This window comes from Canis lupus, chromosome X (assembly GCF_011100685.1).
Source record: "Canis lupus familiaris isolate Mischka breed German Shepherd chromosome X, alternate assembly UU_Cfam_GSD_1.0, whole genome shotgun sequence".
Lineage (NCBI taxonomy): Eukaryota > Metazoa > Chordata > Mammalia > Carnivora > Canidae > Canis > Canis lupus.
This window is the reverse complement of record NC_049260.1, coordinates 112,942,991-112,963,659: the sequence shown is the minus strand read 5'-3', so window position 1 is coordinate 112,963,659 and position 20,669 is coordinate 112,942,991. Positions and strand designations below refer to the sequence as shown.

Here is a 20,669-nt window from a genome sequence, read left to right as displayed (position 1 = left end):
TTCACCCTTCTCCAAGAGCTCCACAGTTGGAGAACTGATGTTCAGAGTCAGGGTCTACTGGCATAATGATTGATCCTACCTTGATGATGCCTGTCTTAGCTCAAATGAGGGCCAGTGATGAAATAACCTGTCTATGGGAATATTTGCCAAGAACTATCATATAGGGCTTGAAAGTTGTTCCTATGAACCATACACTTGACCCGAGGTCACAATCACAGTTTTAACACTCTGAATGCCTCTAACCTTGTCAACAAAAAGGTGATATTCCTCAGCCCTTAATCTGGGGTAAGGAATTAGTGAGGATACTTTAGAAGATCTCTGACCCTCAGGGCATTTGGGTGGGGCAATCAGTTAAGCATCCTACTCTTGATTTCAGCTCAGGTCGTGATCTCACAGTGGTGAAATCTAGCCCTGCGTCATGCTCCCCACTCAGCGGGGAGTCTGCTTGAAATTCTCTCTCCTTCTCCCTCCATGCCCCCTGCTCGCTCTCTCTCTCTCTCTCAAATAAATAAATAAATCTTTAAAAAAAGATCTCTGACCCTCAAATAACTTATCATAAAAATGATAATCTCTGCCTTGAGCGAGTGCTGTATTAAATGAGATCTTTCCTAAACTCCTCAGCCTAACATTCAAGATGGTCTGTAACTTTCTCAGGACTACATCACTCCACATAGCCTGCAGTCTAATCACCCCAAATGATTCCCGTTTTTTTCCCTTTCAGTAGTATGCAATAAACATTTATCCATGTTCATAAAACATGTCATTATCAGAATTTTTAATGACTGCGTTGTATTCCATTAAGCAGATCCACCAGAATTTATTGTTGTCGGACATTGTGATTGTTTCTAATTTTTCACAACTATAAATAACAAAGCAATAAACGATAATACAATTAAATCTATCTCTCAGTATCACCCTGATTAGAGCAAACACTCCTGTAAATGTTCTATGACGCCTCCTCATTCTCCTTAGCTGTTCCTCTTTGTTAATTTGTTGACAATGAGGCACAGACTTCAATACTTTCTCTTATCTCCCTTGATGAAATCATTGGATCATATGGATTTAAATATCATTCCTACCCTGATAATGCCAAAATCTATATACTCAGTTCAGGCTTTTTAATTAATTTTTATTTTTTTATGAATTAATTTTTTATTGGTGTTCAATTTGCCAACATACAGAATAACACCCAGTGCTCATCCTGTCAAGTGCCCACCTCAGTGCCCATCACCCAGTCACCCCCACCCCCCGCCCTCCTCCCCTTCCACCACCCCTAAGTTCAGGCTTTTTTAAAAAATTTATTTGAGAGAGAGAGAGAAAGGGCATGACCAGGGGGAGGGACAGAAGGACAAGCAGACTCCCCACTGAGCAGGAAACCTGCTCCATCCCAGGACTCTAGGATCATGACCTGAGCCAAAATCACACACTTAACAAACTGAGCTTCCCAGCGCCCCCAGTTCAGGCCTTTTACTGTCTTCTGGAATTATATAATTTACTGTCTCCTGCTACACCTCAACCTTAGGAGTCAAATAAGCAATTTGAAATTAACATGTCCAAAACCACTCTTGCTTTTTCAGCAAAACACACCATTACAGACTTCTCTCTATATCAGTAAATACCAGCTTCCTTCTTCTGATTGTTCCAGCCCAAGCTGAGACTAAATCCTGCCTCTTCTTCATCACAACCTAGCATATGCTGTTGGTTCCATCTTCAAACTATATCCTTACTCCACTTGAACTGATACCATTGTAACACGAAGCACCACCATCTTCTTCCTGGACCATTCCAGTAGTCTCCTAAAGCCTTCCTGCTTTTCCCTTGCATTCCCCCTGACACAGTCTATTCTCAACGCAGCCACCAGAATGATCTGAAACAGTTCATTTTCCTCTGCTGAAAACAATCCAATGATCCAATGATCCAATGGCTTCCCATCTCATTCAGAGTAAAATTAAATTATTACTGCTCCCTCTGAAAGTTTAGTTTCATGACCTCAAACTTCTGTTACAGCCTTCCCTTAGGCTCCCTGCTCCAGCTACACTGATCTTGAGATTTTCCTAATTGGTCAGGGATACTCCCTTCTCAGGGCCTTTGCACTAGCCCTGTCTTCTATTTGGAATACTGCTGCTAGATATCTTCATGGTCAGCTGCCTCACCTTCTTCAGATCTTTGCTCCTCAGAAAAGCCTTCTCGAAGCATCCTGTTTTAAACAAAAGCCCATATTACTTGCCTCATTTTATTTTTCACAGTAGAAATGGAAGCATCATGTATACTATATATTTTACTAATTTAATTTTTGCATTCTTGTATTTCCCCACTAGGTTGGAATTCCATGATGACAGGGATTTGTGCCTATTTAGATCACTGTTGTCTCCCCAGCACCTGTTCTCAATGATCATGCTCTAATAGCATCACGTTTATCTTCTTTATAACTCCTATCACAGTTACAATTTTGAGTCTTTTAACGTATCTGCTAGTGTCTGGCTCCCTGGCTAAAATGGAGGCTTCGTGTAGGCCTTCAGATATATTTGTTGATTGAATGAGTGAATGAATAGATGCTTAAGTATTTTCATATTATAAAATACATCAAAATGTATGCAAGTTTGAAGCTTCATTCAAACTGACGTCCTTAGTTTAGTAGCCTTTTTTCCCCTTCCTGTCTGGATAGGTCTTAAAAATTTCTTCCTATTATTATTACTTTTTAAAGATTTTATTGATTTATTTGAGAAAGAGAGAGAGCACAGGTGGGGGGAGGGGCAAAGGAAGAGGGAGAAGCAGACTTCCTGCTGAACAGGGTGCCCCATGGGACTCAATCCCAGGACCCCAGGGTCAGGACCTGAGCTGAAGGCAGACATTTAACCAACTGAGCCTCCCAGGTGCTCCTGTGTTATTTATTTTTTATCACAACTTTAATTACATATAATTATCATACAAGTTTACCATTTAAATAGTATAGTTTAATAGTTTTTAGTATACTTATATCATTGCGCAAACATCACAATCAATTTTAGAAAACTGTCATTACCCCCCATAGAAGCCACATACTCTTTCATAGTTGCCATCACCATAGCCCAATTCCTCTCTATCTTGCCCACCTGCCCAGTCCTGGGCAACCGCTCTTTTGCATCTCTACAGATTTGCTTACTCCGGATTTTTCATAGAAACGGGATCATACAACATGTGGTCTTTTGTGACTGGCTTCTTTCTTAGCATGATGTTTTCAAGGATCATCCTTGTTGTGTATGAATCAGTGCTTCATTTGCTTTTATTGCTATATTATAAAGTCTTTGAGAAACTAAAATAGCATCAATTTTCAAAGAAAGATTAGTAATTGTACAAATGTCTAAAAAGTATAAAAATTGCCTGCCTTGGTCATTTCTTTGGGTCTCAATTTCATTATTGGGCCTCCGTGTGCAAACTTAGCTTCTCTTTTCCTGTTAATCTGTCTCATGTTAATTTAATTCTTAGACCAGCTGGAAGACCCTGAAAGGTAGAAAGAGGCAAGTTTTTGTCTCCTATTTGCACATTTTACGTTGCCATCAGCAATGTATGAGGTTTCCCGATTTTTCATAACAAGAGAGTTGTATGGCTATGGGACTCCCACCATAGCATGTGAGAGTTCTTGTACCCTTGGACACCAATGAATATGGCATGATATAATTTATCTTAATTTGACAATTTTATAAAAAAATATTACTCTATTGTTTTACTTTGCATTCATTTGATTACTGGTGAGTTACACATGGTTTCATGTTTTAAGCCATTTATTTAAGCACTTCCTGAAATTGTTCCCATGTTATTTGTCACTTTTCCTTTTAGTGTTATAGTGAATTAATGTTTTAAAGAATTTTTCTATGATAAGAAAATGATCTCTTTGCCAATTGTACATGGTGGATGTATTTTTCTCCTTTTTAAAAATTTTTATTTATTTATTTATTTATTTATTTATTTATTTATTTATTTATTTTTCTCCTTTTGATGGAAAACAAATTCTTACTTTTTCAATGATTAGAAATTTGTCATATTATTATCTTCTGGGTAAATTCAAATATCATACTTAGGAAGTCATCTTTAATGTATACAGTCTTTAATTATTCTTTTCTTAACTTTAACTTTTTATTTTACATGGAATCAATGTTGATTTACAGTTTGAAGTAGGGACCTGAATTTTTTCTATCACCTAACATTTTCAAAAAGTTGTAAAAGTGCTGAGACAAAAGTAATTTTCAGTTTAACTCTTAGTAAATAAAAAAAATTTGATGAGCCAGGGCATGTGGTGCTCAATACAGTAATCTCAATTAAACCAAATATGCACACAGTGCTTTAGGAAGATTGATTTCAACTTCACCAAAGCAAACTGGAAGTGCCAAGTATTAGTAATAGTGGCTTTTGGCCATTTGAGTAATGTTGCTAGGATCAGATGTATGTTAAAATATCAGAGCTACATTTTAGCAGTATCAAAAAAAAGAGTTTGTCCTAAACGAACAAATATATTTTAAATCTCCACAGACTTCAAAGAAAGAAAATTATCATTTTAAAAAAATCTTATTTATTTGAGAGAGAGAGAGAGAGAGAGAGAAAGCACAAGTAAGGAGAGGGGCAGAGGCAGAGGGAGAAGCAGACTCCCCACTGAGCAGGGAGCCCGACATGGGGCTCAATCCCAGGACCTCAGGGTCAGGACTTGAGCTGAAGGCAGTTGCTTAACCGACTGAGCCACCCGGGTACCCCCCAAATTATCATTTCTAATTGAAAAGTAATTCTGAGAGCAGGCAGTGGAATCAGCATTTCTGTATAATATTGGTGATGATGTTTAGTTGCATACTCTTGTGAAATCAAACTGGTGACAGTGTATCGAGAACTTCAGATATCTCCATACATTTTGGTCTCATAATTCCATTTAAATTGAATCATCGATTCACTTGACAGGTACGGAATGAGTACCTACCAGGTGCTGGACTCTCTGATGACTCCTGCTTTTACGGGGCTTATTATATTCTAACTAGGAAAGAAGTGGAGAGCACAGACCTGAAATGTTCACACAAATGATTTTATAATTACAGTAGTAATGTGTCACCATAGAAAATTACTGAGTGTTAGCATAACCTGTTAGAGAAGTGCTTGACCTACACTTGGCGGCTGGGGAAGGCTTCTCAGAAGAAATGACATAGAATTCAGGACCTGAGCAAAGATGAGGTAAGCAAGAGTGCAGATGAAGGGTGGCCTTAATACAGCCCAGACAACTGAGGCAAGTTCCCGGACAGGAAGGAACAGGTGCTGGGCAATGTCCCTACATGTGATAAGCAGAGGAAATCGGAAATCAGGCCTATGTGTGGATGAATGTCACATCTGAAATAAATGACCAAGGGGCATGTTCTTTTTTGTCACATTGAAATAAGTCTTATCATAAAAAAGTCTTATCTCTGTATGTTGGTAAATTAAACACCAATAAAAAATTATTTTATTTTTTAAAAAAGAGTCTTATCATAAATTAATATGATAATGTCTCTGGGTTGTAACTATCAGTAATTTGGGTCTGCTGACACACATGCCATCTGGAATGTTTAAAATATCATGGAATCTCTTTTAGAAACAACCTGGTAAAAATGCCTTGTCATAGTTGAAGGAGGACTTTACCTCCATTTTTACTGGGGTCTGGACTTTCTAATTAAGTTCTTCTTTCCAGCTTATCTCTTAAGTCAGGCAAGACCTGGGTGGGGGGGAGCAAAGCATCCCATGATGGGAACTGAAACTGCCCTCTCAAGCCATAGTGACTGCCCTAAGACGGCACACCCTGGTCACGATTGACTGCATGACAATCACTGATCTACCTGACTTTACCGCCCACTTGCATGTACCCACTGACCTTTGTCTCACATTTTCTTTATATACACTTAGAAGTATTTTCAGCATTTCAGACACAGGTCTTGGGACCCTAGTCCACTGAGTTCTTGGTATTGGCCTCACTGAAATAAATTCCTTTCTGTTTTCACCGCCACAGTTGTCTCTGCCTTTGGATTTTGTTGGCTGCGAGTGGCCGGACCTGGTCTGTTCGGGATGCCTGGAGCCAGGTGCTCTTGCATCCCTGTGCCCAGTTACATAGCGTGGGGGAGGGGGGGTGTCGTGTGTTTCCTGATGATTCCTGGACCTGCCAGCTTCTCACCTGTTCTCTCTCCTCTTTCCTATCACACTCCTCATCCTGCATGCTTTTCTCTTCTCTTTTGGTCATTCCTTCATTAGCCAACAGTGTTACTGTCTTCTTAAATAATCCATTGTCTTACACATTTACCTCCTTTACCCTGAGCTCTCCAAAGCTGGCCAGGTTGGAATTCCTAATAATTATCTTTCTCTTCTCTCCCCCTTCCAATCTAGTTGGGGTTTAATGGGACATAGGCTAAGTGGTGCACACTTGGTCTGAAGCCATTACGTTCTATCCATTCTCAACTACTGGTAGAGAGTCTCCTATTCTCTTAGGGCCTTAATGCCAGGCTTATAGAAACAGAGTCAGAAGGAAACCTTCAGAATCATTTGACCTAATGCCCTCAGGAAATGCCATCACGACCCCTATTTCCTCCTCCTCCAACCTCCCTGACTTTGCCTTTAGGAACTTGGCTTGCTCTCTGAGCTTCCATAGCTTACCATTCACTGCTCTCTGCTGTGAATAAGACTGTTTGCATACTTATCATCTCTGCTACCCATAAAGCATATTGAAGGCGGGGACCACGTCTTGCTCATCAATGTGTTCCCCAGTGCCCAGCCAAGCGCGTGAAATGTAATGGGGTCCTACTAAACACTTTTTGAATGGTTAAAAGCTATTAATATGAAGTGACAGGCACTGAAAACAAAACTGTGCAAAAATCACAGCATGCAGTAGACAGCGTTCACAGCGATGCACCAGGTCCACCAGCCCACGTGTGGTGTATCGGCAAGATTACCAGATGAGAGTCACAGACAGAGCACTAGTTCTCTTCAGATAATGCCAGGGGTTATTCTCTTGGATGACAAATCCCTCTGATCACAATGTGGACATCTATGGCCCTCATATGGATAAGATATCCTTTGCGTCTAGTGTCTCTTGGTGTACTTAATTGTGGTTGGTTGGCAAGTGATTTTCTTTTCTTTTTCTTTTTCTTTTTTTTTAGTTTTAATTTACCAAGAATTGGGGGGAGGGTGGAAATCTGAATATATTTTGGGGGGTTCCAAGTAGGCAGATGACTCAGCGTGAAGAAGCTTGTTTGAGGAGTTGCAAACCCTTAAGTGGTGACACACGTCATCATCCCTGGAGGCCCACACATGGTTGGGGGTTTTAATATTATAGACAAAGCAGAATTACAGTCCTCATAGGCTGCATGCACAGGGCCGGGAGTGTCAGTGCGCAGTTTGGTACTGACTTCACAGTAACTGATAGCCAATATCTTGCTTACAAAAGCAAGTGTTGGGGATTTACATTTGAAACCCCCTGAACCCTAACAGTATTGCTTTGTAGAGATAGCATTTAAAAAACAAAGAATAGTAGTTGTACAAATGTCTGAAAACCAGTGGCTTACAATAGTAGACAAGGAAAACAGCATGGTCACTCCATATGGCACGGTGGTGCTACAACGTTTCAGCTTCTGATTTCTGGGAAAATATATATGTATACATACATTTATTCCATATGGGATCAAGTGCATGGTGAGATGTTTGGATGCTCCTGAATACAAGGTGCTGACACCAGGGCATGAATGTCAGACATCAAGACAAAGTCTGAGAGTTTCATGAAGCATATGTTGGGTACAGTACTTCTTAATACTTAAAGTCCAACATCTTTGAGTGCAGGATTGTGTAGAAGGAAAAAGAATTTTAAGGTCTTTTTAAAAAAGATTTTATTATTACTCAACCATTAGAAATGACAAATACCCACCATTTGTTTCAACGTGGTTGGAACTGGAGGGTATTATGCTGAGTGAAATAAGTCAGTCGGAGAAGGACAAACATTATATGGTCTCATTCATTTGGGGAATATAAAAAATAGTGAAAAGGAATAAAGGGGAAATGAGAAAAATGAGTGGGAAATATCAGAAAGGGAGACAGAACATGAGAGACTCCTAACTCTGGGAAACGAACTAGGGGTGGTGGAAGGGGAGGAGGGCGAGGGGTGAGGGTGAATGGGTGACGGGCACTGAGGGGGGCACTTGACGGGATGAGCACTGGGTGTTATTCTGTATGTTGGCAAATTGAACACCAATAAAAATAAATTTATCATTAAAAAAAGAACACCAATTAAAAATAAATCTATTATTAAAAAATAAAAAAAATAAAAAATAAAAATTGAAGTGAAAAATTAAAACAAATAAAAATAAAAAGATTTTATTTATTTATTCATGAGAGATACAGAAAGACAGAGATATACAAAAAGATAGACAGAGAGAGAAGCAAGAATCCTGTGCAGAGCCCGATGCGGGACTCCATTCCAGAACCTCGGGATCACGTCCTGAGCCAAAGGCAGATGCTCAACCACTGAGACACCCAGGTGCCCTAGAGGTCTGGTTTTTATAGAAAACCCACTACATTGAAAATTGCCTACCTGAGGTATCCTGCCTTTTGTTTTATTACACACAAGACATGGAAAGAGAAGGGAATAAACAGGGGAGAAAATAGAGTTACATTGACGTACATAAATTATATGTATATTGTATTATTTTTATTTTATTTTATTTTATTAGATTTTATTTTTAAGTAATTTCTACACCCAGTGTGTGCCTCAAACTTACAACCCCGAGATCAAGAGTCACATGCTCTACTGATTGAGCCAGCCAGGCATCCCTATGTATATTCTAAATATGTTTAAATGGCATTTCTACATATACAGCAGTATAAACTAACACTTTATAGAATGTTATCTAACAAATTAAATGAAAAAATAAGACTAATAATTAGCACATCGTATGTGCATTTACAAAGAGATGCTGCTAAAATGCTTCAGAAAAATGTAATCCATTCAGAAATGTTAACAAACATGGCAAAGTTCTTTATATTAACAATTTACTTAGCATATCCTTCACGGATAATCCAAAAGGAAGCTTTCATTCAACTCATATGGAATTATAAATTTGCATTGATGGAAACTTAATCCCCAACGCGCTGAATGATTTTCCTGCAGCAAGTATTTTTGGAGACATTCTTATAGCTTACATCAACATTTAGCTCAGGTTATCCATAATAAGGAATCATTTAAAAATTTTTTTCCTTAACAAACAATTATTTATTTAAGACTCACTATGTCTCGGGCGTTGTTCTATATGCTCTACAAATATGGATGCAATTAATCAATCTAACGACTCTCTGAAGTAAATACTGTTATTATCCATGTTTTACAGGTGAGAGCATTAAAGCCAAGAGTGGTTTTAGGGTAACTTGCTCAGAGTCACAGAACTGGAAAGCACTAGAGCCAAGCAATGTGGATCCAGGGTGGTTACCATTAATGCCTCCTATCATATTCAACCATCATTCTCGGTTCAAATCAATGAAAACCTAAGTCTTCAGATCTCCACACTAGAGCACTGTCTGCCTATGAGAGCTGGTGTGAAGTGATTAGCAACAACCCCTGAATGTTTGACTAGATAAAATATTAGTTCCGAACACCCAATCTCAGTTTTTGTTTGGGGTGACTGGTTGCCATGCGGGGAAAATGTCAAAGCTTTATGCCTGTTTATCTGCGGATACCAGTAGTTTGTTTTGTTTTGTTTTGTTTTTAAGACTAAGTGAACACACGCTGGTGTTGAGAATGCCCAGGGTCTAGGCTAATGAGTATGCTTTTCCTCTCTCTTGTCTCTTTAGAGGGCTTGCTTCCTGCTCATCAGCTCACCAGTGACTTCCTCAGGGACACCTTTCCTAAGTCCCTATCTGTAAATCTATCCACATGCGCACGCTTGTGTGCACACCCACACACAGAATCACTGGCTATCACAACACCCCATTTTTCTTCATGGTACTACTTACTATATGAGATCACGTCAATTCCCTTTTCTGTTCCCCTCCCCTGCCAATATAAGCCCCATGGTGGCAGTCTTGTCCATTATTACCTTGATACCCTCTCTGTCTATGGAGGCACAGAGGTGGCACTCACGAGATAGGTTTTTGAATAATGGAATGAGAAGACTGAAGAGCAGAATTTCACAAGACAATGCTGGCGCTCACCGGAAGCAATGAAGGAGACAGCGCAGGGAAAGATGGGAGTACATTTGTGGAACACAAATGCCTCTGTTGAGTCAAGAGTGCCTGAGCATTCATTCTCTTCATGATTTCACATTCAATCCCAGGAACGTAGGAAACTGTTCGAGTTACTTTCCAGGGAAAGAGGAACCCCATGGTTGCTAAATCAGAAACCCAGAGGATTTACTAATTTCTAAAAGACAGGACATGCCTCTTGCTAACTTTTTTGTTTTATCCTTCAGCCTAAATCTGCTTCTGTTCAGTGGAGGACAGGCGGTCGCCATCTTTCTTTTAATAGTCCATGGAACAGTTTCCTATCCATCAGAGAAATGTGACCATTCTTCTTTCCAGCCTGAATGATTTCAGCTAGCTCTTCTTTCTTACATTTCATTTTGAGTAATTCTGTAATCATTGTGATGCCTTCTCTATTGATTCTCATGTTGGGGCTCTGGAAGAGAGGAAGCGAGGACACAGCGTAGTTACTATCAGTTTGTGTGGGCCTGGTAGTCTTTGAGCTTTCTTGGATTTGTAGCATTTGCACCTCCAAGGCTCCTTCCAAATGAACAGTTCACAGCCAGCATCCGTTTTCACTGTTTGCTCTGAATGTTATTTCAGTAGGTTCTTAACAATATGGTCCTCCTGAATTTCTCACTCTGTGGGATTGGTATCTCTGGGATTAACAGACTGTGACTCCCCTCGTGTGCTCTCTTGGGGCTAGGAACCCTGAATGAACATTTGTTTTTTAGATTTACTCTGCTCCTCAGAGACAGTCGAAATTGATTTTTTTTCCTTTTCCCTCCAGCAATCATTTACTACCTTTCTTCAAATATAATCAGTCTTCTCTACAAGATAGTGAAAACAAAGTGGAGTTTGCATGCCATTAACTCCACAGTTGCAAGTTCCTTCTCTGATTTAAGTCAACCATCTTGAATGGTAGCAAGGTGCTATAAGAAAGGACTGCCTTGAGCAGGAAGGGAGAAGTATATTTATAGGACAAAAGAGCCATCAAATGAGAAAGAGTCATGACTAAGTATATCTGACTAGTGGAAGGGGAGAAAACATTTTTCATTTTTTGTTTATAAGGATATTGGAGACTTTATTAGTACCTAAGTTTTAACCTTTCCTATCATCAGGAAAGACATCTAAAGTAGGAAATACATAATATTTGTGACAACTAGTAATGGAAGAAAGATTTGCAATACACGAGGAAGTGTTTCCACCTTCAGGATAAACAAAAAGCCCGGCAAGGCTTAGTCTGACCACATCCAATTATTTTTTTCATACCAAAAAGAACAACTGTGAAATTGGCTGTTAATTTGAAATAGATCATGCTCGGGCTGAATGTATGTATTCAAAATAGTTTTATACCATGGAAAAGTGTTTAATTATATTGTCTGTCATTTTATTATCTATTAAAAATCATTTTGACTTAACAGAGACTTAATTAACTTACCACATAATTACTGATTACTTACTATGCACTGAGCATGATTTCAGGTACCAAGGTACAGCAATAAACAAAATTATTAAAATTCCACTCTCATTCTAGTGGAAAAAGACAATGAATATAATTTTAAAAATTATATGGGACATCTACATATGAGAACTGCTGCATGATCACACGTTGAACCAGTAAGAAGGATTAGGAGTGGAGGGTGGGAGTGGAGAGATGCAGGTTGCAATTTGAATTAGAGTGTTTGGGGTAGTCCTAACCAAGAAAGAAATATTTTGACAAAGATATGATGGAGACAAAGGAATAGTCACATGGAGCTCTGGGGAAGAAACATTCCAGGCATAGGGCACCACTAAAAAAAAAGGTCCTAAGGCTGGAGCAGGCCTGGCATATTCAGGGAAGCAGAACGAAGTGAATGAGTGGGAGAAGATTTGAAAATGAGGTCAGAGTGGTAACAGGAAGCTGTGGGAAAGTAGGAAGGCAAGACTGACTAGCCCAACACAGGCTTCTGGTAAACCAGAAAATTCAAATGCAGACAGCCTACGGGAAAGCCTGCCCTTTGCACACTCTGGCGTGATCCAGTAGGAGGTTTTCTGCCTAGACACAAGTTCATAGAATTGCTTTGACTTGAACACTGTCATGTTTTGGAATGGGTCTTCATCAGCAGTCTTCCAGTACTGTGTGGTGCACTGAAAATGATCAGACCAGCTAAAAATCTACCATGCTACTATTCATTAAGTAACATAAAACCTCTCCTTTTCCTATCCCTGGGGAAAAAAAAAACAAAAAAAAACAAAAACAAAAAAAAACAACCAAGCAGCAAATGGAATAATAACTAAAATCACCATAAAATTGTGGTCTTTTAGAAAGCTCACATGTTAAGCCCTGCAATCATTTTTTATACATGTAAGTGACTGACTTTATCAGCACATTTCCTGAAGAGCTCTTTGGGGAGCACTGAGTCACTGAGGGCTAGTTTTGATAGACTAGATGTAAGAGCAAGAGGCAAAGGGGCTCATGTGGGATTGCTGAAAGAATATAAAGACGATACCTGAAAGGTCAAAGGCACTAAACAACTTTGTTAGTTTTGAATCCTGGTGGCAGGCTGAACATCTGACTCCCATATGGTCTCAGTTAATAAGTTGGTCTTTTTTTAAAAAAAATATATTTGTTTATTCATGAGAGACACAGAGAGAGGCAGAAACATAGGCAGAGTGAAAAGCAGGCTCCATGCAGGAAGCCCAATGCAGGACTCGATCCTGGGACTCCAGGATCATGCCCTGAACCAAAGGCAGACGCTCAACCCCTGAGCCACCCAGGCGTCCCAGTGAGTTGGTCTTGACAGCATGAAAATCTCAAGCTTTGCTGATCACTTCATCATTTTGCCAAATGGTTTCTCAATCTTCCCTTCATATCAGGCCTCTAAGGTGAAATGTATATGAAAACTACTCATCCAACTTGAGTGGGATCAAAGGATCGATCCTGATTATGATGGTGATGGAGAGATAAAGTGGGAGGATAAGCACATCCTCTTGCTTTTGATGAAACAGGAAGTCCCAAAACAGTGACCCAGCTGAAAAAGTGATTTTTTGCAGTCAAATGACTTGGCACAAGGGGAAATTGTGAGAGTGGTACTAGGATCACTAGGCTTGATATGGAACGTGTGTTCATAATGTACAAGAGGTATTCACACTGGCTCATTACTTGCTTCATCATCTTGAGCCCAGTGCACCTGAAAAACCTCCAGATTAAGAAATCCCTTGACCTTTTTGTGTTCTGGGAAAGGCATTACTCAAGAGAATCACATGTCCCCACGTGACTTAGATAAGACTCAGAGATGATCCCCTTCTTGTACCTAAGACCAGGCCAGACACAGATCGACCAAATTCCCATTTGTTTTGTAAATGATTAGCTGAATTGTTTGTAGCCACTGACCCATCTAGACAACATACCTTCTAACCTGACTTGATCAAACTTTTTCTCTTCTTCCCCAGGCCCAAGAACTGAATCTACCCTCAGCCAGCATTGTAATGCAGAACAATCCTTCCTTAAAGGCCCCTCCTAAGAATAGGTTAAGTGATGCACAGGCAGAGCAGTATCCCATCTAGCAAGTAGAGAGATGGTCCCAGTTGCACAAAATAGGAGGTGTTTTTATAGGCAGGGTAAGGAAATTATTAGCAAAACAAAACAAAACAAAACAAAAGGATTTTAATCTTCTTTTTTGGGGGGGAGAGGGAGCAACTGGGTTTTTATCATGCAGATGACCTCACTAATGCTGATTCAGAAATTTCAGACCTGATGGTTAGTTAAAAGGCCATTCCTGGGAGAGGTTGGGGCTCATTGTTCTTTTTTCCAGAGCTAGAGGCTCCCCATGCTGCACTCCTGATGCCAAGAAGGGAAGGATACTGGATTCGACCTCCTTTGGGGGTGCTCTCAGGGTCTCCGGGGGAGGCAGGTGTTTCCCACGACACCCTCCTCAAGGAACTTCCCATCGTGCCCTGGGTGGCAAGGCTAAGAAGTCCCCATGACATCTGGCCTCAGGGGAACAAGAAAATCTGCTATGGAATGTGATGGAATTTGGCATCCCCTTCTGAGTCCCTCAGAAGTCCCCACCAGTGGTCTGGTTCATCTTGAGTCTCAGACCAAGAGACCCAGACCAGGCTCAAAGCCCTGAGATGCTGAGTCACAGTGGCTCACCTTGTTCCTTTTCTGACAGTTGTTAATGGCCCTCCTTCTGTCATATCTCAGACCTGGAGAAACTCAGTTCCTGAGAGAACAGAGTTTAGACTTTCTTCATTTTTATAGTAATTTGATGCAGAATTATTTTGTTTAGACTTTAACATATACTTAATTTGTTTGGTAATTAAGCACTTACATAGCATAGCATTTATTCAATGGAATTTTGAGCCATCTTCTGGCTAATTGTGGTTAAAAAAAAAAAAAAACACAATGTCTCTAATTTACCCAATTAAGGATTACACTGAAAAATATTTTAGAGAGTTGTTCAAATGATTTGTTGCAAATTACTTCTCAGGAAAATTTATGGCAATCCTATGATTTCAAAAAGAAGCCAGGCATTGTGTACATTGTGAGTGCTATTTCTTTCAGGAGCTTTTTCTACCAACTTCAATTCGCTTCAAGGGGTAAAGAAAAATCAGTTGTATCTCAGAGCCTTGCAATTCAAGTACCATGTCATTTTCTCCTGTTGTGGTTATGGTATCAAACTCTCTAAATCCACAAATCCGCTTTCTTTTTTTATGACGTTTGTTATATTCTTTAATCTTCCACTTAGCAGTTGTAATGTTCTTCTCCAGACTCCTGACATTAATGCAGCTGAATTTAAGAGCTCACTTCAGCTTCTGTCAAAGAGATTTCAAATCTACTCTTACATGAGGGAGTGGTGGTCAACGAAATTTGCTTTAATTTGGGGGATTATTATTTAATTTTGTAAACGATATCCCAGAAGTTAATATATGAAAAAACATAAATCAATACCTACAAATGTCACAACCCAGAATTAGGTTCTAATTAGGAAGAAATGTGATTTCAAAAGGCCACTTAAGCAACCTAATTATTGGCCACCCAATGGGAATGTATCAAAATAAGTTAAAATACATAAAATAAATAAAAGGATTCACAAGGGCGAAAGCAAAGCAAAAAAATAATGAAACCACACCGAAATAGTATGTGAAGACTGACAAGGAAGGAACTTCCAAATCAATCAATTCTCTTCTATGAGACTGGAACTCTTATTATTATTTTTTTTATTATTTTTAGAGATTGTGGAGAGGGACAGAGAGAGTGGGAGAGAGAGAATCCCAAGCAGACTCCATGCCCTGTGTGGACCTGGACATGGGGCTTGATCCCAAAACCCTGAGACTACGACCTGAACCAAAATCAAGAGTTGGGTGCCCAACCGACTGAGCCATCCAGGTGCCCCAGATTGGAACTCTATGCTAGTGCATATCTATGACACAGAAAACAAATCACTCCCTCAAAAGAAACAGTTTGGCATTAAAGCTTTTTTCCTCATTGTTATTATTCTTATTTGATGACTATTTCTCAGTAGTATTGGTAGTAGAGGGTAGTAGTCCAGAGCATAGGCTCCAGAGCCAGACTATGTGGATTTAAATCTTAGTGTCATATCTTTACTAACAGTGTAACTTCGAGCAAGTCACTCAACATGATTGCACTTTATTTTTATCATCTGTAAGTGTACATAAGAATAGCCACTTCCCACGACTGCTGTGTAGACTGACAGAGTGAAGACAATGCCTGACTTGTGTGTAGTAAGCCCTCATTACTAACTTGGCTAACCTCATTAACATAGCCTCATCCCTCTTATCAGAGACTGAAACGCACAATAAAAGATTGTCAGTAGATACGTGGAATTCTAAGCCATTTCAGATCATAGATGTCTATATTGGTTTTCAATATACAGAGACAAATGCTTAAAAGTAATAAAAGTGATATCTGACAGAGGAAGGAAGTCTAAAATGCCAGCCCTTCACAAGAGCGATGGAAAAGCTGACAAAAACTGTCAGCTTCAACTTTTCTGGAACTCTGGAATCTAATCTAAACTTACAACAACCAAGGAAATGCTTAACAAAGAAAAAAACTGCTGCATTTTGGTGAAAGAGCTCTGTGGCATTTCGATGTACCCTGTTATCATCTCCTACACCCCAGTGTGGCAGTAGCTTTGAATGGCCGGGTGCACTCCAAGTGAAGGTTGCTGGTACAAGAGAAAGCAATATGGATTTTCCTCCGAATTATGTATGTTTCGACCTTGCATATGGTGCCCTGAGGGATTCGAATAAGTATTTGCCTTTGTTTTGCCTATCTCCAAGCTTCCCCAGGACCAAGGTGGCTCCCTGGGTAGCATTTGTCAAAAATATAGGCAAATATATTAGATGTTGCTGCCTGGGACAAAAGGTAACAGTTGGAGTAAGAAATATACAAAAACTTAGGAGGGAAGAATCTTGGGAAGAAAATACTTGGAGAATAAAGGCTTTGAAAAACTCCCATGAATTTTAAAGATTCTAGAAGTCTACATGAATGCCTAGGTCAGAACACATTCTCGGAAACGACCTGAGAAGTCCTTAAGTTCTCATTACTGGCCAACCTTCGGGCTCTGTACAACCAAGAAGTGAAGGCTAAGGTAGAGTTTTAAACTGCCTGGCTATGCAATGAAGCAGTGCCCCAACACATATCTGATCTACAAAGACTGGAATAATCTTTAGTTTGGTTTGGTTTGGTTCCAGGTATTTAAAGAAAAGGCTCTCAAATCCCTAGCTACTACTCAGCTAATGGAACAGAGATTTCAGTTGGCCATACACAAGAAAGAATATACAGATACTACAAAATTAATTTTTAAAAGCCAGTAAACAAACAGCGACAACCACACAAGCAGCAGCAGGAAATTTTGAAGAAGGAATATAATCTGATTTTCAGAGTTGCCACATTATAATATTCAAAATGTCCAGTTTTCAAAAAAATTATAAGGCATGTAAAGAAACTAGAAAACATCCCATTCACAAGAAAAAAACAATTAATAGAAAATGTCCCTGGGAAAGCCGAGTCTAGAATCACTTTCCATATGAAAGTTATTATAATCTTTCTCCAATAGAAACAAGCCAGGGGCGTCCGAGTGGCTCAGTGGTTGAGCGTCTGCCTTTGGCTCGGGGCATGGTCCTGTTGTCCTGGGGTCCCGGGATCGAGTCCCACATTGGGCTCCCTGCAGGGGGCCTGCTTCTCCTGCTGCCTGTGTCTCTGCCTCTCTCTGTGTGTCTCTCATGAATAAATAAATAAATAAATAATCTTAAAAAATTACACACAAGCCAGTTTCTCGTTTTCTCTCTTTGAGTTTATGATGCATGCATAAAGACATCCTGGAATCATCTTAAGCCATTGTGATACACATGAGTTTTCAAAGGAGAACCTTTTCATTTGAAAGTTGTTGAATTTTGTTTCATTCTTCAGATTATCATCTTTAGATGTCTTGACATAAAATTCATCAACAGTTTGAGGGAGATGGTTTTGCAACAGCAGTTTCCACCGACATTTTTTGGGGATCAATACAAATTAACTCAAAGAGCAGATAACACATTCTGTCACTATGTGCCTGTCAATGAATGGTTCTCCTGAGAGTTAAATTATTTCAGTATTCAGGGGAAGAATTAACAACAGAATGGCCTTGTTACTGTTTTGAAATAAGCTAGTTTCCCTGTCTTATTCTAACACATCTATGTACATGTTTTCTTTTCTTTTTTTAAATGTATATATTTTCCATGGGCATTCTTACAAGCTCCAAAGAGAAGGACATTAAAGTGATGGAAAATGTTCTGGAACCACCAGTAGTAATGACACATAGATATATCATAGTTGGTCAGTCTAGATGATATATGCTATATCTGAAAGTATTTAAACAATCAGAAAAGACATAGGACCTTATGAGATCAATGATTTCTGCTCTCCAAGATGATTTCTAGAGGTAGCTTTTGTTTGGAAAAAGATGATATTCACTGTGTAATGATAAATAAGGCACAAGAATTAGATCTGTCACTGATCACTTACAACTGAAAATCTTAAATCTAGTTTACAACCTTGTGGCATTCAAAGACTCATACAATCTGTTTCAAATTTACTTTTCCAGTCTTATTTTTATTTTTATTTTTTGGCTGGGTACAGTATACTTTATTGATGGTACATGACAAGGTAGGGGTCCCCAAGCCCTCCCCTTCCTCGGGGTCTGGGATGTAAATTGGAGGTCAGGAGATTCTCATTGTGTTGGGGGATTAAGTTGGGGCAGGGACTTCCCAGCAGCTGAGGGCCTCTCTCTTCCTCTTGTTCTTGTTGGGGCTGAGAGTGGTCCAGGAGGCTCTTACCCCTTAGAGGCCATGTTGACTATGAGGTCCACCACCTGGTTGCTGTAGACAAATTCATTGTCATACCAGGAAATGAGCTTGGCAAAGTGGTCATTAAGGGCAATGCCAGCTCCGGCGTCGAAGGTGGAAGAGTGGGTGTCACTATTGAAGTCGCAAGAGACAACCTGGTCCTCAGTGTAGCCTAGGATGCCCTTGAGGGGGCCCTTCGATGCCTGCTTCACCACCTTCTTGATGTCATCATATTTGGCAGCTTTCTCCAGGCGGCAGGTTAGATCCACAACTGACATGTTGGGGGTGGGGACATGGAAGGCCATGCCAGTGAGCTTCCCATTCAGCTCAGGGATGACCTCGCCCACAGCCTTGGTGGTGCCAATGGAAACAGGGATGATATTCTGGGCTGCTCCTTGGCAGTCATGCCACAGCTTCCCAGAGGGGCCATCCACGGTCTTCTGGGTGGCAGTGATGGCATGGATGGTGGTCATGAGGCCCTCCACAATGCCAAAGTGGTCATGGATGACTTTGGCCAGAGAAGTCAAACAGTTGGTGATGCAGGAGGCATTGCTGACAATCTTGAAGGAGTTGTCATACTTCTCGTGGTTCACGCCCATCACAAACATGGGGGCATCAGCAGAAGGGGCAGAGATGATGACCCTCTTGGCCCCACCCAAGACCACCCCAGTCTTCTCCATGGTGGTGAAGACCCCATGGACTCCACAACATACTCAGCACCAGCATCATCCCATTTGATGTTGGCGGGATCTCGCTCCTGGAAGATGGAGATGGACTTCCCATTGATGACAAGTTTCCCATTCTCAGCCTTAACCATGCGGTGGAATTTGCCATGGGTAGAATCATACTGGAGCATGTACACCATGTAGTTGAGATCAATGAAGGGGTCATCGATGGCGACAAGATCCACTTTGCCAGAGTTAAAAGCAGCCCTGGTGACCAGGTGCCCAATACGGCCAAATCCGTTTGCTCCGACCTTCACCATCATGTCATGGGGATGCAGCTGGCCCTGCACCAGAAGATGCAGCTGTCTGTCCAACAGGGAGGAGAGAGAGCCTCCAGTCTTATTTTTAAACGTTGCCCTGTTTGAACTTTCCCTCTAGGCAAACTGATCAAATTACTATCCCCTGACATGATTTATATCTTTTCAACCCTACACCTCTTCTCAGAGCACTCCTTTCTGGCACATCCTTACCACCTTCACTCCCCAAATGTTGCCTCTCCCCCCACACGGACTCCCCTACTTCAGTCTGATAAAAGCCTAAGGCTTCCAGAAGGAGGTGTCACCACCATATCCTCCCTGGAAAAGAGGTGTGCATCCTTTATTTGGCACAAGACAAAGCCATGTAGTGTCTGCTTTATTTTGATCTAAATTGGAGGAAAATTCTGGATACCTCCCTAAACATCATAGCTCTGGAGTCATTTGCTCTTGGAGAAGGCAGCACCATAGCCTTCTATCCTGCACTTCCGTAAGCAGTAAAAGAAGCCGTTCCCCGATAACCTACCTTCTTTTTGCTTACAAAGATTTTTTTTAACCATTTTCTTGGTTAATACGTAGGCTATCTCTAATCTTGTAATCATTCTGTACGTAGAGAAGAAACGTGTCAGGATGTCTGGAAAGGTGCAGAAAAGTACAGTGCTGGTTCACAGAGGACAGCCAGGGGTCAGGCGCTCCTGAGCTGACTGCCATTTCTTAACTCAAGGTTTTTAAAGTTGCAGCAGAACACAACTTCACCCCATCTTTCCTGAAAATGGGAGGGAGGGATTAGGGTGGTATGTTAAGTGGAAGCTGAAAGTGGCAAAAGATGGTGAAATGTAGGAAAGATGATTTCTTGGAACTTCATAAATCTTGGTCAAAAATTTACGTCGTCGAGCAGTCCTGAGTTGTTGGCTGCTCTATCTTCCTTGTGACAGCTTCATGAATGACAGCTTCATTTCACATACAGCTTCATGAGAATAATGAAATCTCCAAGCTAAAGAAAACCACATTGGTATTTGAGTGTCTTGAAGTTTCTCGAGGGCCCCAAAGCACTGGAGCGGCTCAGAAGGGTAACTCGACAAGGGCAACAGTTGGTTTTTTAGTTCTTTGGTTACATGTCTCATTGCTCTCCCTAAACTGTCAACTCTCGGTGAGC

The 20,669-nt window shown here is 40.4% G+C and overlaps 1 pseudogene; it reads right to left on the bottom strand.

The window, feature by feature from the left end:
• Positions 1 to 18,521: 18,521 nt before the first annotated feature.
• Positions 18,522 to 19,519, bottom strand: LOC100856306 (annotated as a pseudogene).
• Between the last annotated feature and the right edge of the window lie 1,150 nt (positions 19,520 to 20,669).